Raw genomic sequence first — 11,590 nt, forward strand, 5'->3', positions numbered from 1 at the left:
AATACTGGGTGCACCTAGCAACACCCTATCTTGATGCATCATGTATTTTATATATGGATGATGTATGTCTTTCTTTATAAATGTTTTTGTAAAGTTTTAAACGATTGACAAAGTTTAATACAATATTTTATTCAAGTCAAGTGTAAAAAAGAATCTCACGTCATCAACTTAATAAACAACTAATTAAACAAATTAGTGTAGTGATGTTACATTGGCCAGCATACATTCTTACCCATTTTAAAGTCATTTTTTTTCTTAAACCCTCTTGCTTTGGTAATTACACGGGACTAAATCATTGAATTTTAATTAAAACAAAGTTTCTCGTGAAACAATGGGGTTGACTCAAGAAAATTAAAAATCCCATCCATAGCATGAATTGACAAGACCTACTTAAGCTCACATACTAGAAACATGTTTCATAAAAATTCAAAATGCTATATTTGACGTTGCACGTTGCATTGACACCTATTGGCACTGTTTCGGCCTAAAATTTTCAGAATCTAATAGTTTCACTAATAGTTTTTCTAGCTCCTTTGATTGTAACGTAGGTTTAACTACAATTGCATTTCCATATACTGCACAAGGGTCTTTTTCCAAAACAGGATTCCCAATACACCAACCTCCAGGTGTAAAATGACCATCAGATCTTCTCAAGAGTTCCTTGTCAATTTTGTTGAGAACTGGATCATCCTTGGTAAACTTTCGAGCAAACGGTGCTCCAACTGGATCATCCTTGGACCATGTCATCAAAATGCTCCAATTTCAAGAAAACCGGATGCTGCTTTGGCGGGTTATCCCACCTTATGTAACGTAAATCATGATTAATGGCCGTGTTTTGATAGTCCTTATGATTGCAAATGACCGTATGGAAGTAACCCTCAGGGGATGAAACAAAATTTGTGTAATACATAAGGAGAGTTCGAGAAAGATTGTCCCAACCCCAAACACAAAACTCAAGAAATGATTTTGTCAGGACAACCCATGCAGACCCTGGATGGAAGCCACAAAATACCGTTAGGTTAAACAAGTAATGTCTGTTTAGACTTTAGACAAATTTCTCAATAAATACTTATTGAAAAAACTAAAAAAAAAAACTAAATTTCTTCTGTAAGTTGTATTGATAAGACTTTTAAAATATTTATCTTAAAAGTCAACAGACTTTTCATAAATGTTGAATTGTAATTAATTGAGTAACAATATAAAACTATTTACATCATTACTATATAACTCTTTTTCTCTAAGTTAATTTCAATTTAAGGAAGAAACATAATTTATTTTACCTTGTTATTTTTTTCTCCATAAGTGTTTATTAACAAGTTTATATAAAGAGAGGACCTAAGAAGCATTAAAAAATTTATATGTAAGTGATGACTACAGAGCAAAACGGCCAACAATGATGTGTCAAAAAGGCCAAAAATGTATATGTTGTCTGTTGGTCAAATCCTTGTTGAACACCAAATTGCACTTTTTGTTCCTCATTAACTATGGTGTAGATACCATGTTTACTATGCTATACAAAAAGCTCTATGGAACAAACATAATTTTAAAAACAATAACAAGACCTGGGATGTTTCCAAAAATGTAGCTATGGGCCAAACAGAGAACTCTATTAATTGCAATCTTCTAAAGAAAATTATTTATTTAAAGAATATGCACCCTCTGAAAAAAAAAACTATGGAGACGTTTGAAAGTCTTAATTTGATAGCAGTGTTGTGGATCAAAATGTATATGCAATACAAATGATGGTGTTGCTGTGCAAACTTGAAACTTGTGTGTGTTTGAACTCTTAGCCTGCCTATATTGGCTATCAAGTAAATTTACTTGGGGCCAATTTATTTTTTTTAGAACACCGAAAAAGACTTCATTTATTTGGTCAATGAAATGGCTGAGCACTCCAGTGGTTTTTGTAGAAAGACCCTACAAATATTCCAACTACTTACCCAATAACGTTTACATCACTTTGGCTTGTTAGACCATTAAATAAAGGTTAAATTAGTTTTTTTTTTCTTAGATTTTTTTTAATTTGATCCTTTAATTTTTAAAATCGACTTAATTTGATTTTTTTAGTTTTTTTTTTCAATTTATTCCTTTAATTTTTTAAATAGATTCTTTTTGTGAGAAATATGTATTTTGTGACGATTTAAAACCCTGATGATCTTGAACCGTCACAAAGTGTGATTTTTTAAAATTTAGATTGAAGAATTAAATTGAATTGATTTAAAAAATTAAAAAACTAAATTGAAATAAAAAAAATTAAAGAATTAAATTGAATCTAAAAAATAAATTAAAAGACTAAAAATACTAATTTAACCTTAAATAAATAAATGCGGTGACTCGTCTAATTAGATTAATTCCCAAATCGCCTATTATATTGTTGAACTATTGTCAATAAGAAATAACAGCATATGCAGAGCCTTTCATGCATGCAGAAGTCGTTTTATTACTTTGACTTTTAAGACAATGAAACAAAAAAACTTACAAGACGGAATAGGAAGTGCATTTGAGAAACTTAAGCAGCATATATTTAAAAAGAAAAATGAAAAGAGAAAAAATAGGGAAATGTTAGGACCTAGTAGAAAATAAGAAAGCCAAAGCTGTAGAAATCTTATAACTAATACCTGTGAATAACTTGAACGAAGACGGAACAGATCTCTTCTCTTTAGCCCAGTAAACACCAAATTTCTTTGAATGATATAAGCCAGGATCTATAATGATAGGCCTGGCTCTTTGATGCCTGACACCACAGTTACAAGTACACAAATTATGAACAAAATAGTTTAGCTACAAACTAAGACTATTGACCAGTTTATTTAAATTTATTTGTTAATAAAAACATTTATTTTAATAAAATAAATAACTTTCTGTTTTTTTAGTGTTTATCGAAATTGTTTCTTCTTAAAAAAACAATTTTCTGCTTATTTTGAGAAGCAAATTTTATCTGCTCATTAAATAATAAGCACTAAAAAACGTTTATTTTAAAATTATTTATTTTAAATTTAAACAAACTGACCTGATATCAATGAAAAGATAATATGCATACTCTTTCCAACCAGTATTACTTGTATGCTCAATGCAATTTAGATCCCTGGGCAAGAATGAAAAGATGTGCAAGAGATCTGAAGCAAAGAGTTATATGGAAAAAAAGTCAGCAAAATGAACATAATTTATATTTGTGCAATATCGCATGGCCCAACAAGACTTGCACTTGATTTTTATTGACTTGGAGAAAGCGTATGATAGAGTGCCTAGAGAGATTTTGTGGAAAGCTCTAGAGAAGAAAGGGGTTAGGGTTGCATATATTCGAGCTATCCAAGATATGTATGATAGGGTATCGACTAGTGTTAGGACACAGGGTGGAGAGTCAGACGATTTTCCCATCACAATTGGTTTACATCAAGGGTCAACCCTTAGCCCCTACCTTTTTACCTTAATTCTAGATGTCCTCACGGAACAAATCCAAGAGATAGCGCCGAGATGCATGCTTTTTGCAGATGACATAGTCCTCCTTGGAGAGTCGAGGGAGGAGTTGAATGAGAAGTTGGAAACTTGGAGACGAGCTCTAGAAACACATGGCTTTCGCCTAAGCAGAAGCAAATCGGAGTATATGGAATGTAAGTTCAACAAAAGAAGGAGGGTTTCTAACTCAGAGGTGAAAATAGGAGACCATATTATCCCTCAAGTCACACGGTTTAAATATCTTGGGTCTGTAATACAGGATGATGGGGAAATTGAAGGGGATGTGAATCATCGCATTCAAGCAGGATGGATGAAATGGAGAAAAGCATCGGGGGTGTTATGTGATGCAAAGGTACCGATCAAGCTAAAGGGAAAGTTTTATCGGACTGCGGTAAGATCGGCGATTTTGTACGGAACAGAATGTTGGGCGGTCAAGAGCCAACATGAGAATAAAGTAGGTGTAGCGGAGATGAGGATGTTGCGGTGGATGTGTGGTAAGACTCGACAGGATAAAATTAGAAACGAAGCTATTAGAGAGAGGGTTGGAGTAGCGCCTATTGTAGAGGAGATGGTGGAAAATAGACTTAGGTGGTTTGGGCATGTAGAGAGAAGACCGGTAGACTCTGTAGTGAGGAGAGTAGACCAGATGGAGAGAAGACAAATAATTCGAGGCAGAGGAAGACCCAAAAAGACTATAAGAGAGGTTATCAAAAAGGATCTCGAACTTAATGATTTGGATAGAAGTATGGTACTTGATAGAACATTATGGCGGAAGTTGATCCATGTAGCCGACCCCACCTAGTGGGATAAGGCGTTGTTGTTATTGTTGTTGTTGTTGTTGAAACAACAGACTTGAATTTATTTATAGAAGCCAAAACACTCAAAGAGGACTCATTTTGATACAAAACAAGTTTGACGAGAATGATCAAATGAGAACTTAAAACATTTCCTTCCTATCCATATCCTGTTAGAAACCTCGTATCCTATTAAAAAAACATAAGGCTCTAAATACTTAGCTTGCAGAACTTCCATGTTTGCACCTCCCAATGCCCAAAGGCCCAAGTTCTCTCACAAAGTGAGATAATCTCTCTCTTCACCTCCCCTCCCATTTTATTACTTTTTGTTGGTTTGAACACTTAAATTATCGGCTTCACACAACTAATACACATGAAAACATAGAAGGTTTGTTTAAAAGATGAATATATCAAACATAGAAGGTTTCTCCATTTGTGTGTGCATGCAGTGTTCCCGTGTCATATATTTTAGACATTAACCATGTCAAAGTGTCCATGTCCGTGTCAGCATCATTGTTTTGTAGCCTCAACCAACTAACCTAACTAACTATCTAACGGATCCATCATAAACAGAAAATAATAAACCATAAATGTCTCCTTTAGGATTATCATGCAGCCAACGCCAAAGATTCTTTTTCCCGCCACTTTGTAGAAGCATATTAACAAACAGAATTTTGAGACATCGATGTTTATGATAGGTGAAAAATCCTATCTAAATACAGATTATGCACAAAACAAAAATAGTAGAAGAGGGACTGTATTGTTGTTGAGAAAATGTAAGAAGATGCAGAAGAAAATACTAAGGGCACAAGCCTCCCAGCGAAGGAGAAATCCTTTGGCCCCAAGCTCAATGCCAATACACAACGTTTTTGTCTCTCTCCTATAACTAATTCTCTCTTCTAAAGCTTCTTCTTGGGCATTCAAGAATATCCTTGTAGGGACGAAGACCGAGCCTTAGGATGTGTTTGAGAGTGAGGTTTTGACGGAAAAGGGGAAAAAATATTCAGTTAAGTGCTATATAGTAGGACATTAAGATTATGCCTGTCTATCATTTTTAAAAAACTATTAAAATACAGAATATTTATTAGAAATTAAAAATTTGTCTTTCCTTTCCTTTTCCTTTTCCCTCCAAAACCCAACTCCCTTAGTAGCCACTGGGTTGGATCCTAGATTGCTGGGTTAACTTGGATCCAGTTTCCTACCAAACAAAACAATACGAGGGAATAGAAGACTCACTTCTTTATAAGGTTAGCTTTCTGTTTATCCATTTTGTTCGTTTCTACTTTGAAATCGAAAAGATATTAAAAATTGAGCATATACAAGTTAGCTGTAGCAATCTCTTGGATCCTCATAATTCAGGGCTCGGGCAAAAGGGAAACGCATGCTATTTTAGCTAGTTCTAGCTCCAAGAGTTATTAATTTAGTTGAAAAGCTATACATATATTCTCTGGTTCTAGTAGCTTATATAAAACAAGTTGCTAATATTCATCTGGGGATTTAACCTCAGTACCTGCAAAAACCTACAGATTAGTAGACTACAAGAATTTATATTCCAAGTAAGCTATGACTAGTTGACTACTCATAACTTGAGGTTGGCTCCTTATCTAAGATTAACAGGTATTGCTTCTTACTTCTAAGTCAATAGTGCATAGGCCAACATAAGAGTCATTTGTAATTTGTTAAACCAGAAACAAGGTCAAGGTCATTAGAGATTGCATAAAATTCCATCCAACTAGTTATGTAAGTCATATTAGTTAAGTATATATTTCCAGTTTCCACATACATCAGCACAACCTGATCACTAGAATGTCCTTTTTCTTTTTTGGTAACATGCAGGTGCCAGCGGCCTTGAGAAGAAAACCACAAAGCTATGTAAGCTGTCTCGTACATGGTGAAATCCTTAACATACTAATACTATGATTATTTTCCGGAAGTCGTTAATTTTTAACTTTTATTTACTGACTTAAAAAATTATTTAACTATTTGGTAAATAAGTTTTTTTAAATAGTTTTTAACGTACTTTGACACGTCAGGTGAAGTAATGTTTTTAAAAAAGTTACCTTTTATATTCTAGTTTTTTATATTTTTTTCTTTTTATCCTTAAAATATTTATTCAACTTTTTAATTACACTTTTTAAATATGTCATTTATATCATTTTACATTTTTCACCTACTTTAACAACTAGTTTCATCAAATACTTATGATTTAGGCTATGTTCGACAAGACATTTTGGTTAGTTTCTAGCTGTTTTTATTAGCTGAAAAGCTTAGTTCGATAAACAAGTTTTTCAATAATTTCTAAGTAGCTTTTAGCATTTTTGAAAACTTACTTAATTATGTCTTTTAAAACCCTAATTTCTAACTTTTTATATTTTCTTCCATTTTTATCCTTAATATTTTTATCAAATTTTCTACTTGTCATTTTTAAATAAATTATGATTTTATTATTTTTCAGTCATTTTACACCTTTCAGGTACTTTAACAATCAATTTTACCTAACGCTTATAATTTAATAAGTTAGTTTTTCACCTTTCGATTAATTTTTCAGCTAGTTTGCCAAACATAATTTTCATAAGCTAGCTTAAAAACTTTGAGGTACCAACTAACTTTCTAGCTTCTAGCGCCTAATTTTGTCAAAACATAGTCTATGAGGTGCAAATGCAATTATCGCGCACTCAAAGCATGGATTTTAAAAAAGCAAAGAGAAAAGAAGAGAGTAACTAACTGTCATGAGAGAGGAGAGGATAATCAGAGGCATTGAGATTAATTAGCCAGTCCCAATGAGGGGCCTTCTTGAGCAAAAGGGCAATCCCGTGAAGAGTAGAAGCAATAATGGTGGGACCCTTGTAGGTGACCAAATCAGGCTTACCCACAACCAAGACGTTCCCAAATGTCGTAAACATAGTTTGGGACTTGACGTATTTGGCCAGCACCAGCCTCTCCGCATTAGAAGCCTCTAGATTGAGATGGAGCAGCTAGTAGTTCCTTGTATGGTACACTGCTTGAAGAACCCTCTTCAGCTGCGCCCCCTCCCCTTTGCTCCCCGATAATATGTATGCCAATTTCGGAAGACTTGCTTCTAGTTCTTCTGTTGAATTCAGAGAAGACCATGTTGCAGAAGAAGAAGAAGATGATGATGATAATGATGAAGGTGAGGGTTTGGTGAGGGGAAGGAGTAGGGAGAGGAAAAGGATGCTTATTGTGACGATGGGGATCACCATCGCCAACTTGCGTGGCCAATGGTGGAAGTGGGAATTATGGTTTCGTTTCATGTTTTTTTTTTATGTCCTAGACCAAGTGTTACTTGTTGTTAGTTGCGTTTCTTCTTATTATTATTTTTTTTTATCGACTCTAAGGTTTGGCCTTCAAATTGGTTGGGATGGAGACCTACTGGCAAATTGACCTAACAGTTAGTTTTACAAAGTATTTAGGGTCTCTTTTGAAAGTATTTAGGGAGGGGGTCTCTTTTTTCATGCATTCCGCCATGCATGTTAGCGATACAAGTGAGTCGCTATTGGCATTGGCGAGATAGCAGCTGATGTGGAGGATGTTTTGTCATTGGCATTGGCGAAACACGTGACGTAAGGGTTTAGCCAATAGCATTGGCGAAACAGGGTTGGACGTGGCACGCATGCAGGCTGGTAGGTGCAGAACGTAGCTGATGAGCAGAGGGAGCAGTGCAGCTTTTCAAGGTGTCGCCATTGGAAGTGGCGAAACACCTTTTCAGTAGATGTCGTCATTCCTAGTGGCGAAACACCTTTTCAGTAGATGTCGCCATTCCTAGTGGCGAAATAAGCTTTGGATGTCCCGTTCCCTCTATAAAAAATGCTCTCCCGAATGAATGAACGCGTATAATATTATCATCTCTCGTCCCCTCTATAATATTATCATCTTCCTCCCTGGTGTTGTTTTGCTTGTGCTGGTGGCGAAAAGCTTGTGCTTCCTGTTCAGTGGTTTTTTCAACTGGTATCTTCTAATATTTTCTGTGTTCTGTTATTAATATTTTAAATTATTTGTTTTTGGTATTATAAAGTTGCATGCTATATTTATTTTACATATATAAGTTAATATTATAAAAGTATTATTTGTGTTAATATTATTTGTTTTAGATATTCTAAGTTTGTAGGCTATTATTTGTGTTACATATACATGGTACGTTAGTTTGTATGTTAATATTATTTGTTTTAGGTATTCTATGTTATTATTCAAATATATGACACGTTAGTCTGTATTAATTTCGTATATATATATATATATATATATATATATATATATATATATAGTTTAAATTTTTCTTTGCATATTAATTTTTCTTTGTATTTTAATTTATTTGTATAATATATTTTATTTAATTTAATTTTTGTTAATTGAATAATATATTATGTTATTCAAATATATATATTATGTTATTTATTTAAATTTGTCTTGCATGTATTTTAAATTATTTGTAGAATATATTGAAATTTTGTTATTTGTATAATATATTTTGTTATTCAAATATATAAATTCAAATATATATATATATATATATATATATATATATATATATTGTTATTTATTTAAAGTTGTGTTTGCATGTATTTTAATTTATTTGGAGAATATATTTAAATTTTGTTATTTGTATGATATATTGTGTTATTTGTATAATATATTCTTTGCATATTAATTTTTGTTAAATATTGTGTTACATAATTTATTTTGTATATATATTTAATTAAGTTTTTATAAATGTACTTAATTTTTTTATGTACAAATAATATATAAATTGTTTTGTCAACTTATTGTATTATATTTTATTTTGCAGTATCAATGACATCTTCCTCATCATATTCATCATATATAAAAATTAAGTCTGGTCCAATTGATGATGACGTTTTATGTATGCAAGATAAGCATGTTTCAAAACATATTTAGACGAGTTGTCCCCACGTATCAAGGTCAAGAAGAAATACCAAAGAAAATTATGTCTCTACTTCGGCAATCTGGTTTTTACTGGATTATGAAAATGTGATACTTAACAATAAATGCGCCATTAATTAGTGTCTTGATAGAAAGATGAAGGCTGAAAACACATACTTTTCACATGAGATGCAGAGAGTGCACTATTACTCTCCACATGATTTTGACGAGCTTATTTTAGGGTTGATGGTTATTCTCGACAAGAGGGTCTACCAAGCTTTAACTCCGACTATATGGTCTGGTATAGGCGAAAAATGAAGATGTTTATTAACCCTAAAAATGCAAACATAACTACATTGATATTTTTTTTTTGTTTTTTTGGATATTTAACTTCAAATTATTTTTGAAATCATCGCCATTAATTTACTGACCCTAATAATTACAGGCTGAAATTGCAAAGACATTAGGTGTCTCTACAAGGGACATTTTTGAAATAATTATCTGTATTAGATATACCATCAACACTATCATCTTCATCTAAAGACTCTTCAACGTATGAGTTAGACACAACATAATCATCATCTTCATCATCATGTAAATTGCTTACATTTCTTGACAGTTCTGACACATTATTAGATAAATTATTTCCACATGATGGGACAAAATTTACAGAATGAAACATAGAACCACCCTCAACATCTTTTTCTATGTACAATTCTAAAACTGACATTTGTTCTTGTTGCTGAAAACTTTCGATCATAGTTTCAACATCTTTGTCATCACAAATTTGCAATGAACATATTTTCCTGAAACTAAAAATCTACAACTTATAGCAAAAATAATTTCATTATTTTCTAACTTTACCTTATCTCCAATTTTTTTTTCAAAGCATTGAAACTAATTCCATGTTTAATCTGAATCGCTTTTTTACTGCCTTCAAATATTACATCATCATTCTCTTCATATACTCTTCCATTGAAATACAAGGCTATTATAACTGAATTTATCATATACCTACAAAAAAAAATATTATAAATAATTAATCATAACAACAATAACTTCAAAATAAAAAAATCTAATTACAAAAAATACTAACAAAACTTGAAATAAATAATTGAAAAACTGTTTTGGCAAACTTCAGATTAAAACTTCATTCTAACAAAAAAAATCATTACTTCAAATAAATAATTTAAAACTTCATTCTAACAAAAAAATTATTACCTCAAATAAATAATTTAAAACATAATTCTAACAAAAAAAATTATTACTTCAAATAAATAATTTAAAACTTCATTCTAACAAAAAAATTATTACCTCAAATAAATAATTTCTGAATGATGCCACAGAAACTTGAGAAACTTGGAACGCTTGAAAAAGTAAAAAAATGAATGTAGAAAATTTTTGAAGGCAGCATCAAAATGAAGGTTTTTCTATTTAAAGGAACCATGCAACACCTGTTTCGCTCATGGGAATGGCGAAATGTGCAAGGCACCTGTTTCGCCAACCATGGTAGCAAAACCCTGCTGCTCTGCGCGTTGCACACCTGCACCCTCTGCACCCTAGCTGGACTACCTCAGGTGTTTCGCCAATGCCAATGGCGAAACCACCTCCACGTCACTGGCTGCCTCACCAATGCCAATGGCGACTCACGTGTGTCGCCAACCTCCTTGGCGGAATGCCTTAAAAAGTGACCCCCTTCATAATTAGTTTGAAAAGAACCCCATTTGGGAAATAAGTTTGTAAAAATGACCCCTTGGGGTCAATTTGCCAAGACCTACTATCCTCTAGGGAAAGGGAAATTATGCTGAAGGTGTTTCCTACATACATCTCACCCATGTAGATATAGTGTTACATTTGGACCCATGGTGACTGAATGTTGTAATTTTTTTTCCCTTGGGATTTTATTTTAATTATTAAGAGTGTATAAAATATTATTACAACATACACTTATTTATTTAAATATGATTGTTAGTTACACCAGAGAGATGGGGAAACGAGTTTAGTTACAAGATATATGGACCTCATTTTTTTAGTCTGTTTTAAAAGGAGGGTTTTTTAGTCTGTCCCGCATAATCTGCAGGTTAAGCATAATCCGCAGGATAAATGGATTTTACCCATGAGTCCTGTAGATACTTTAATCTATATTAAAAAAATAAAATAGAATGTGATTTAGTAAACAGGGTGATTTAGCAAAACTAAAACCTATAAATATATTCATACACTTATGACTAAATCCTTAATTCTCGTGCAGTCACTCGGACTCCCTTCCTTTCCTCGCGCTCCACCGTGCCAGCGTCGCCACGGCTCCTCCACACAAGCCCACCTCGCACCCCCACATGATCACGGCTTGCAATCTTTCTTTCTCACACTTACAGTCACTTAAACTCCACTCTTTTCCTCATGCTCCACCACGTCGACGCTGTCACGGCTCCTCCACACAA

General features: G+C 33.0%; 1 pseudogene; it reads right to left on the reverse strand.

Moving 5' to 3' along the window:
- Positions 1 to 338: 338 nt before the first annotated feature.
- On the reverse strand, positions 339 to 7,863 carry LOC100786468 (beta-glucuronosyltransferase GlcAT14C-like; annotated as a pseudogene).
- Positions 7,864 to 11,590: the final 3,727 nt, after the last annotated feature.

This window comes from Glycine max, chromosome 3 (genome assembly GCF_000004515.6).
Source record: "Glycine max cultivar Williams 82 chromosome 3, Glycine_max_v4.0, whole genome shotgun sequence".
NCBI lineage: Eukaryota > Viridiplantae > Streptophyta > Magnoliopsida > Fabales > Fabaceae > Glycine > Glycine max.